Genomic DNA, 12571 nt, shown 5'->3' on the forward strand with positions numbered 1-12571 from the left:
AAGGACATATAAATTAAAAATAATCACGAAATTTCTTCTCGCCTAGATATCGATTGCATTGTAGTTGCTTGCTGTGACGCGTTTCTCGTGTGGTTATGTGTGTATGTTTATTTTAATCTATAAACATATTAGTTTTGTTTAAAAAAACTCCGTTAAAAGTTATTACATGTTTTTGTGCCAATATGTTTGTATTTAAGCTACTTGTTGTTCAACAAAATCATTTAAATAAATATAAACCATAAACATCAAGTATATAACTAATAAATCATCGCTCTAAAACATGGTTCCTTTTTGAATGCATGACTCACAGAAAATGACAAATCTACATTCATTCTGTCAAAATTAAAGGAATGGTAACAAGATACGAGGAACGCGTTAACTTTGGGTACTCAGCTTACTTAATATCTTATGAATAACATAACGAAAATAAGGAGAGGCAACTTTGAAAAAAGCAACTACTATGGTAGTTAAGCCCCCTTCTGGACTTCCTGGCAAGACTTCTTCGGATCCATCAGCCGTTTTCTGAGAAAATCAGAAACATATTTTACTAAGAGATATTCGGTGCATTAACTTATTCTAACGCTCACATGGTAGGTTAATTATTTTGAATAAGTAACAGACCTAATTAGAATAACAGGTAATACATTTATCACTTAATTAGTGTTTTAAATACCGAAACACCGTGACTTGTAGATATGGGTGCATTATGCATATATCAACCAGATTCGTTACTGAGCATAATGCAATTCAATTAAACTTAAATATTGTATACACCATAGTTCGTTAAATTATGAATACTTATTAAAAACATCATTTCAATTTAAAACATTGTTTATGTATGATCGCACATCAATATAAAACGAATCCGTGCATTATCTGTGAATGCCAAAAACATGAAATAATAAAAAAAAACACGACTGTCTGAAAAAACACACACTATGAAAACCCCTCTGGATATGCATCGAGTCATGCAACTTTAGTTTCGGAACTAACATTTGCAAACCCTTCCGTATGTTTGACAAAATAATATGTGGGAGAGTCGTTACGGACGTTATTTATATTTGTATGGATTTAGCTAAAGCGTAATGGAAAGACCCTGACCCAATTCTATTTGCATAAAATCCGACCTTTTACAAAAATTGTACCATCTCCGTTCCTCTTTCATTTGTTAATGTTATCGTCAAAACACATAAATCAATTGTATTGCAAATCAAGTATTGGCTTTAGACTAATTTACAGAGTAAAATAAAGTATTACTTGATATTAAAATCACATTATTAAATAAGGAATATGCCTAATGACTAATGACATGTATGCTTTATGGACGCTAAGTATAAGTACTTACGTCGTGAACAATGTAAACAAGTTATCTTCCGACGATTTGTCAGTATGGCTTTAAGGCATTACAGACGTGATATAACAGCCGTTTGTAAAATTGTCTTAATTTGTTTCGAATTTAATAGGTGAACAATCCAGAATCAAAACTTATAAGTTAACACTGTATACACCGATCAGTACACATCACTTTTAACATGGGAGAAATTAAGCAGTGCCTATTGAAAAAGAAACGATCTGCCTCATAAACGCTTTGGCTTCTTCTTAATTAAGATGTTAATATGAAATGGCAAATTTATTCATTTATTTAAGTTATTGAAAAAAAAGAACCTTTCAGGTTTAAGCTGAAAACGCAAAACAGTCACAAACGTAATAATAAACATAACAAAAATAAAAATCAACACGATCTCCATATTTTGACCCGTCGGTGTTCAGTTTAATGTAATCATGGTGTTTTTTTTTAAACTATAATTGAATGCAAATTTAAACAATGCATGAATATCAGGGGTGTTTATACTCCCACAAACGAAGTTTAGGGGGTATATAGGAGTGAGCTTGTCTGTCGGTCTGTCTGTCTGTCGGTCGGTCTTTCGGTCTGTCGGTCCGTATTAAGTGTCCGCTCTCTAATTCAAGTTGTTTTCATCCGAACTCCACCAAACTTGGTCAGATGTTGTATCTAGATGATGTCTAGGTCAAGTTCGAATATGGGTCATGCCGAGTCAAAAACTAGGCCACGGGGTCACTTAGTACGTTTTACACATTCAGCATGGTGTCCGCTCTCTAATTCAAATAGTTTTCATCTAATCTTCACCACACTTGGTCAGAAGTTGTATCTAGATGATGTGTAGGTCAAGTTCAAACATTGGACATGCCAGGTCAAAATCTAGGTCACGGGGTCACTTAATGCGTTTCAAACATTGAGCACGGTGTCCGCTGTTTTTTGTGAAGACAACATGCAAAATATTCTATGTCAATGCGGCATGTGGAGTATTCGTCACCTCTTTGACAAAGCTCTAGTATGTAACTTAGAGTTAATGATGTTTTAGTTAGGTATATTTTAAGTCCACGAAGGGACATTCTCAATCTAATTTGTTTACAGTATAATATATATATACATATATATATATATATATATATATATATATATATATATATATATATACATTGAGGGTTTATATTTAAATCTGCACAACTCCAGTCTAATAATGTTTTATTTCTGGTTTATTGTTCATCACACTTTTCAGCAAGCTGGTGTTTAAACATATGTTCATGAGCATATTTTTATTTGCCGCAAATTTTGCTGCACATCGAGGAGAAACCGTTTTTATACGTAGCAATACTCATGGTTCCCACTGCATCAACAATAAAAGCAGACCCTTTGTGTTTGAAACTGATATCTATTAAAGCGCGTATCCATAAACAATCGAGTCATTGTCCAAAATTTATCGAATAAACCTCTTTACAATTTAATATAATGTGAAGCATCAGCTTTACAATTAGTATGAACATGAATCTTCAATAAATTGTGTGACTTAACACATTGGTTTTTTCAGTTCTAAATGTGTTTATTTTTTTAATCATATATAACCACAAAGAACAAGGCGTCTTCTGGTATTATGGGTCACGGGGTCCTTGTGAAATATCCCTCGCCGCCAGAAACGGACACATTTATTTTTTGACCTACAACATTTGACGCAATTTTTTAAGTCCATTTAACGTTTTTTTTTAAAGTTAAGTTGTATTTTGTGTTCAATAGTTCGCAGGAATATTAAGCAATAGCAAATCAGAAAATTCTCAACATATATTGAGCAATCAACATTTTGATTTAGAACTTAAAAACGTATTTATGTTTAGGAAAAAAACTGTAACCAAAAGCATACGTCCTTGAGGGAAACATCGCCGATTTAGCTTTAGCTTGAACATTTCTAACTGGAAGCAAATGAGAGATTAACACGGGTAATCTTCCCGTTCAAACAGGTCTTTTAAATATTTCCTTATTTAATATAACGATGTAGAATCAAATATATTTTTAAGATCGAAGTAAATATAACAAAATTGTTACACACGAGTTTCCCGTATTAAAGCTTTATGACGAACTAGTTGATAATCGGTACTTCCTTATTTGAAAAACTCAAATGTAAATTTGAAAACACACGTTTCGATTCTTAAAGTGATATTATGGGCATTTTTCACTGTTGAATTGAGCTGAAAAGAATTAACAGGTCAAAAGAGTAAAATAAAAGGTGGTTACTGACCAATTATCTGCAACTGATCTTGCTACCAGTTGTTTATATAAATATATTTTATATTCGATATTCTTACGTGACCCACCCAGTCCTCTAAGCCGAAATGATCCGTAAAACAAAATTGTGTCTTTGTGTCATATGAACGAATCTGCACTAAAACTTAATTTAGGCTTACATCGTACATACATGATCAGTTGTCAAACGAAAGTACGGTTGATATTCAAATGCATTATTTTTCTCTTTCCGTGATATTGTTTTAGTATGTTGATGCTGCATTAACAAATGTAAGTGTATATGAAGTGAAAACACCAAAAATAGACAACGGTTGCGATAGACACCTATGAACTGTTTGATGCCCATAATATCACTATAATATCACACAAGAGTTGTATTCAATTTATGTCCAAAAGTTAAATAAAAGCAGCTGGTTATTAAATTATGTGTATTTTTAGAAGAATCGGTAAAATCTTTTCCGATGAAGGAATAACGAAAGCCTCTTATAAAATATTTTGACCTTCGAGAGATAAAAAGATTCCTTTATGACCTTCGATAGATAAACAGATACCTTTATGACCTCCGAGAGATAACCAGATACCTATATGACCTTCTGAGAGATAACCAGATACATTAATGACCTTAATGAGCTTTCTTGCAATCGTCATCGAACCAAGATTTTTCAAATTTTAACCATGTAATTTGATTTTGGAATAAAATCATTCGCAATTTGATAGTAATGCTGAAAAGCATTCGGCCTTATGTTGGTAGAAAAAGAGAGAAATGAGAGAAATGTTAGGATCACGAAAAATAATTGCTTGAATATTTCCTTGACAACTTTCGAAATATGTAGTTTTATGTATACGGACGTGGAATGGAGTTACTTGATGGAAATAATGGTCAGGTCCGTACTATTCATACATCACGTACCAATCAAAATTGAAATTATAATTATTAGAATTGGACTATATAACAGTTGGCATGTAATAACCAGATACACATGGCATGTTTTGAAACTGTTTAAATGTATTATATGCTAACATTATATAATGTAGCATTGATTACATTCACTGTTGTTTCTTCATGCGATGTCGTCAAATAATGATATTGAAAAAGCTTGCCGTGACACGTCTCAGCCAAGGCTTGCTATGTGAGGCATGGTTTACATGTAACAACCCTTCTAATTGATTTAAATTAAGCAACAAAGCAAATGTCAAAAACATACGCTTATTTGCGCGTAAGTCATGAAATACAGATGCTAGTTTAATAGTTTCCATCGAGGTTGGGAATGAAGAACTAGGAATATTGTTTTGTATTGTATCGAAATTAATTAAGAAGTGTTGTGCATTGCAGCAAATGCGAAGCATATGCAAAAAGTCTGCAGTATATGGATCAACATGGGTATCATATTGTAAAGGGCATCAATTTGGCTTTGACAAGTTTAGTAGAAGCATAATACATAGTACGGGCAAAAGCCCGCAAAGCGGGCGTTGACCGTTCATACATATGGGAATTTTGACATACAATTACATAAGAATGCCACATATGGATACGTCTCAAAATAATTTGCCACGCGACATATATTTTCGCGATGCTATTTATGAACTTGAACAAATCAAAAACACTTTGACATATGCTAAATCACATGTAAATACATACCTCAGAAAAAGTTATATCAATGACATCATAATTGTTTAGCGAATCGCACTAAATATTCTCGCATTATTTGTTTTTCTTCGCAACCGTTCCAAAATTAGGTCATTACTCAATTATCTCCCCTGAATGCTCTTCTTCAGTGGGTATAAGCCGAAGACTGGTTCACTACATATAGTAACAGTCTTCACCGAACACAATTTAGGGGAACATAACCCGTCTTTAATATATTGCCGAATCTCCGATTTCTGTCTAATTTATTTGCTTTGATCTTTTCGATATCTTATTGTTATTATTATCCTGACAAATCACAAACGCTTGTTAAAAAATTATTTGTTTTAAACACTATAGATAGTTGGCCTCTCTATTCTTCAAGTATTCTCGCGGTATTTCAATAACGACACCCTACTGTTTATGTATCAGAATTTGTGACGCATTTTCCATTCGCTCTCAGAAAGAAGTTTTACGTTTGATCATGAGCAATATTCTGGTAAGTTGTCGTTGTTACCCACCAGAAACACATTTATTCACAAATTTTAAAGATATTCAGATCTAACTTTTTAGTCTTTTTGCTTTAATTTTTAAAGTATTTTCACCTCGTCTGCTCGCACTTTACCGATATCCCAAAAGGTTACATATCACTATAAATAGTTTAGGCCTAAAACCACAAAATCCGATACCGTTGGAAATTTCGTACCACAATCTTACGTAAAATATCTTCCAGATTCGAAATCAACAAAAAACAATACATTTATAAATTGTCTGCATTATTGATCAAATTTTAAGATATTTGTTGGTTTTCCGTTTTTAGAAGCTGTTCTGCCAAGGCAAGAGCTGGGAATTATACAAGCCATTATATCCAGCAAAACTGACAGTTTTGGTTTACAGAAATCAACAAAGGAGGGATTCCCGAACTATCAAAATTTCCAAGCTATACACACAGTTATTATCTGTGGTGATCTTTATTGGTTCTGTTTGTTTACTTGGATGGAACATGTGTGAACTTTTATAGAACTTTGAAAAGTCTATATATGTCTATCTATAAACAAAAATCAGCTATGGTATAATACGATCAGATGTGCAAACAATGTCAAAGGGTTGTTAAATTAACAATTTGAAGGCAATTATGCTGAAAAAATATGAAAAGTTTCCATGCAAATTTTGTCTGTATATCGACAAGTGTCTGCCGATTATTGTCAAACTAGTAATACAAAACTTACCACAAGTATGTAAAAGCACTAAGTACCAGTGATCATTTTTAGTAAGATAGTGTAATTCTAAACAGTAGCAAATAGCTTGTTTAGTAAATGCATAATGCAATTAATATGATTTCCGTTCTATTATGTAATTAATAAATTGGTTGTTACTTGCTAATCCATGATAAATGTTATATGGCTAGTGCAAAACCAGCAATGTTAATTTTGTAAAAGGTAATACAATAACACCACTTTGTAATTTCATATACGTAAATATTCTTGAAATGTGGGTTGATGAGTTTTACTTATTTTGTAACTATTATTTTATGTGCAAATAAATGATGTGAAGTGTTTTGTATATCAACACAAGACCACATATCTCTTTATATATGTACTGTATTATGTGTTATTTGAATGTTTAAATAAAAAAATATGGAAGATATAACATGATGCATTCTAATATTTGCATTCAAATTGTAACTGTAGAGCTAAGTGTATGCAGTTTAGACTGTGATTTTAGAATTGCTACAAAATGGCTAGTTTTTTAGTGGCGACACAATTTAAACTATTCAACAATAGTTTGCGAAAGAAAATTAGAAACCTGCAAGATACCTGTATTTATTAAATATTTTAATTGCGAAACAAGTATGTTGTTATGCTGTTACACATAATTATACATTGATAATAAATAAGAAGACAATTAGTGGTGTTAACGTTTCCCAACAGTAGAAATCATTCTTCTGATGAAGTCAGTGGTATACAGACGAAATCCTGTCAAACTTGTCAATCAAAATTGATTTGACACATCACATGTACTGTATGCTAAATGCAACTGCTTTAGCAAGCTGTCAAGTTGAATTTAGACATTTGATGAAACAAACTGGTTCCTGGGTAGGACCAGTACTTAGTGTCTATATGACGTACCATGACGTCGAAAGTCTACAAGACCTACTAGGTAGAACGAGAAATGTACTTCGACGTACAGTTTTCACCGACCCTTGAGTGTTAGCCAATCAGAAGACACCTTACATATGTTGCTTTTAGAGATATTTGACATTGAACATAAGTATTATTATTATTTATACCAAATTATGCGACTATCGACCGCTTACTCATAGATATTGTGCGTATTTATTAAACATTATTATTATTATAATTTATACCAAATTATGCGACTATGGACCGCTAACTCATAGATATTGTGCGTATTTATTAACCTGGCGTGGCGGAATTAACCTCTGACTTATGCAAGTTATGGTTATCACAAAATACGACCAACGGAGAGGTTATAATACATTATTTATCCCGTTAATGCTTGGTAACTGTTTGGTTACCGTTGGGAATTTCCTACACAGTAATGCACTGGACGGTCGTGATACTCCGCCCCGCATGATCAATAAATACTCACAATATGCTGAATAATTTAAATTTTAAAAAGGTAACAATTGAATCTTCTTCAAATTTGTATATAATCTATTTCAATGCATTAAATACTTGAAACTTCTATGTGTTGTTTTTTTTGCCATTCTGATATTTTTATTCATTTTGTCCTCAATTAAAAAAGAGATTTTAAACGTTTATTATGAATAAATCTGAAGGAAAAGCGGCTCAAGAGATTAGTGTTTTGATTGGCTGTTCAAAAAATGTGTACGTCGAAGTACAAACATGTATGTCGAAGTACAAATTGTACTTTGACGTACAAATATATACTTCGAAGTGTATTTTATATTTATGTCGACGTACAATTATTGTACTTTGACGTACATTTCTCTTTTTAACTTGTAGGTCTTCTTGACTTTCAACCCAAATGGTACGCCATAGTATGTCTTTAGGGTTATCTAAAGAATGCTCCCACTTAAGAGATCAATACAGAGACCTCCCAGTGACTAAGCCAGTTAGCAGACACCCCATCCACTATACCACAGACACCGAACCAGCTATAAATTCCCGTGGCTAGAAAACAAAAAAATATAAGATGCTAGATCTTTAAGCTTGGAACATGTAACTTGTTTTAAGATTGATTTTTTTGGATGCATTACTTAATTATTGCAACAATTATAATATTTTGAACACAATCATGTCAATCAGGGCTTCCCCTTGCTCAAAAATTTCTTTAGCCAACAATTTAGCCAATTGGATTTTTTTTGTAGCCAAATTTTAGAAACTGTAGTTAAAGTTTTAGCCAAGCATTTAGGACCGCCTCGTAAAAGTCTAGGGGTGTAAGAACACAAATAACTACAATATGAAACTGAAATATATTTATTACTATAATCATCCTTTTAAAATATTGTACATAACAGAATATCAGTTTATAACAAAAAACATTTATAGATATGCATACATCTAGATATACATACATCAATGTAATAATCATACTTTTATTCTACATAACAGAATATCAGTTTATACATACATCATAAGCACATGTTCAGTTCACATTGTTTACAAAATAAGCACATTTTCATTATATTAAAGATATTCATTCTTGAGCACATATTTCAATCTTTGCAAAACATAACAGTTGATCAAGACTAAAGATGCTTTATTTTCAAAGCCTCTCACTTCATATTGTTAAACAGTTATATTTGGTCATTTGGATATGATATACATCAGCTTTGACAGCTTCTGTTGTTAAAACATTTTCTGTAAGTGGTGGATGATTTCTAGGCTCAAATAAATGAAAGTTGTTCACGCATATTTCTTGACAGAAAGGCCCAGATAATTGCCACCATCCATTATAGTTGCCTGAAATATGATAAAACATAGTTTTACAAACTATCAACAACAAACCAACACATTAATGTCCGTATCTTTAAATGTCCGAATTTTTAACATATCCGAAATATATTACAACGAGTGAATGGTATACTTTTTTCCGAAATTTTTGGTTTCTTAATCAAACTTTACCTTTCCCAAAATATTATAATAATGAAACTATTAAACAGAAATGCTCTTTAATTCATTTTGAAACAAGATTTCATGTGTTTTTGTGAAGAAGTAGTTTTTTGTTAAATGCTTTTGCAGGGCCCGTGGTATTGACATAATATTCGATAACACCTTTTGTTTTCACACCAGCAAGCGTTCTATACATAGATGGTGACGTCACTGCCAGTACACAATGCACCAGCAAGTTTCCTTTGTTTCGATGACCGGTTCTGACCGGTATTGCTGCAGACTGCGTATTAAATTTTCTGGTTAATAACACGATGATGTATTGACGCACAGTCGACGGTTTTAAAGAGTTTACTATCTGGGATGGTACTTGACAGGCAAAAAACGTTTCACCGAGCATTTTCGCCAACCGAGAATTTTATTCGCCGAATTTTAAAAACGTTTCGCCGAGCATTTTCGCCAACCGAGAATTTTATTCGCCGAATTTGCGCAATTTTCGACAATTGACAATATATTTATTAAAAATACATAGTTATCAAAAAAACTTAAAAAGCTTTTGCCCGTAAATTAGGTAGCACCTATAATCATATTATGTTTTAAACTGTAGAGTATTAAGTTCGCGAAAGTATTTTAACTTGCCTTTAACAGAACGATAGACTTCACGAACACTAACGCAGCAGACGAGAAATATACACACATTTGATGAGGGATTTTGCAAAGATCATAATTAATTATAACTAAATTTCTCCTATATTTCAAGGAGATCTCTCATTATTTGAAGAAGATTAGTTGCAAGCATACTGTTATTTATTTATATTTGATGGCGTGGTGTGGTAGCCGTCAAAAATCAGTTTTGGGAGTAGGTTCGAATCATTGGTCGTTTGAGAAGCTTTCACCATTCTCTTACACTTTTTTTCTGGTGTTTATTATATTTATTATCCTGTAACCAAATGAAGCAGACCGAACGCTTGTCAATTCAAAATTAGAAGTGTATCTAAGGAAGTGGTTATTGGTATTTAATTGTAACACCCAGCAATGCACCTGCGTTTCTTATGAACAATTCTGCACATAAAGCGAGGATTATCACAGTTTAACAGTTTATTGTTTATACAATAGACAATTGTCAATGAGTATTCAGCACATAAATGGTATGTATATAACAAAAGATTATCTATTAGAGACACATTTTACATAAATTAATGTTCGACTGTTCGTGTGGACTGTTTTGCTGTTGTTAGAAAAACTCGTTTTTGCTTAATTGTCGAGTATCACTCTTTTATTCTCGTTTTTGATTTATAAATATTTGATCTTTATTGAACAATTATTATAGAGACCATATATACTTTCTAAATAGATTATATACAATCTTAAAAGCAAAATCAAAACAAATAATAGGTTGTTGTTATAAAAACTACAATTAATCTCCAGAAAAAGTTGTATCAGAACATTAACGAAATTGTATTGCTCTCAATAATAACACATAATTAATAGACAATAGACAAATACTTAATGTATATACATATGTACACCAAAATATCCCATCTATTATATGCAAATTTGTTCATACGACACATTTACATACCTTTTTCTGCAATACATTCGAGTAAACCCGTTGTAATAGGCATTTACTTTATCGTTATGTATTGAAGTAAGCAATGTATTTTATGAATGGTACATTCTAAGAAAGTTTACTGTACTTTATATTCCTCGTAAAAAGTCATCTGCTGGTTCGATATTGATAAAATGCATTGTAGACATAAAACTCGCATATTATCCTTTTTACAACAATTGTTCGGAGGTTTACATATTTAACAAATAATATAACATGACAAAATTTAACGTAACAACTATTTGAGCAAATTAATATATCATGTATGGATCAAATATTTATCATTATGCCGCATTGTTATCTGCCTGATAAAACGTTGCCTTATATATTTTTTTATATCATGGTCAACAGGAAGTTCTTATACTAGTCATGAGTTGAGGATGTCCATATTTCTCGGAACTAACTATAAAGTAATCATTTTCAGTTAAATCGAATCAGATTCAACAAAACTAACAATTTGATACCAAGATGCAATATATTTTAAACAAACAATGCAACACAAACAGCAAATTATTTTTTTACAAATATTAAGCGCGCGTGATCTGACGTCATTATTAACAAGTCTAACGACAAAGGTCATATTCTTTCCCGCTCAAACTGCAGTTTTTAGTGATTTTTTCATTATTTCTTTAAAATCGGTGAAGTAGAGGTATGATAAACAGAAAAACAGGTCATTGCCTCGCCGTTATATTATTCTAAGCCTTGCCTGATATATTACAAATAATTGTTATTCTCTATATCAACATCGAACGAGAAAACTAAATGTGATATTGACACATAAACGTTTGGAAAACTTCTGTAAATCCAAGTTGACTTTGAATTGTTGAATTATTTAAGATAGTTTATGTTAAGATGCTTAAATGTGCTTAATGTCTATCAGCTGACCTAGTATAGCCATTCATCCACTTACTGGAGCCGATTGTACAGCATAAATACGTATAAATTAACAGCGAATTTTAGCCGACTTAAGTTTGATGGCTAGTTTACAACATCGTGTATTTCTATGTAAAACCACTTGCTGACATTGTAGAAAACAAACACAAATCTATTGGACTTCGCATTGATTTGTCACCATGCCGATTTTTGTTGATGCATACGACGTTTTTGAGTGCTCTCCGTATGTGTCTGTATTTATAATGTAGAGATTAACCTTTTAAGGGATTATAATGACATGGTGATTGGTAGGGGTAGATGGCATATTATGATAATTACTCGACTCATTAAAATTGCATTGTTCGTCGATTAACATTGTATTTGACATAAACGATAGACATACTCAAAAAAACGTATAATGATTTGACCAATCCATTGAGTTGTTGAAAAGTAGAGTATTAGTATATATTTATGAAGAATATCTATCAATATCATTCAATACGATAAGGAAAAAGTTACACCCATTTTTCTGTTATGAACGATTTAAAAACGCTTACAATTACGTCGTATAGTAATATTTAGTTACACATTGATTTATTCAATTCAAGTAAGTTTCCCTTGCGTTGTGACAAAGACTGGCCAACCGGTAAAACCGCCGGGTGTGACAACATATGCTACTTTCACTTCTTTCGGTGGTTATTCTTTCGCCCATCATAGCAAACGTATTTACATATATGTTGCGAAATGTTTATGTCCAATACCGAATGAAAAAG

This window comes from Dreissena polymorpha, chromosome 2, assembly GCF_020536995.1.
Source record: "Dreissena polymorpha isolate Duluth1 chromosome 2, UMN_Dpol_1.0, whole genome shotgun sequence".
NCBI classification, from domain to species: domain Eukaryota; kingdom Metazoa; phylum Mollusca; class Bivalvia; order Myida; family Dreissenidae; genus Dreissena; species Dreissena polymorpha.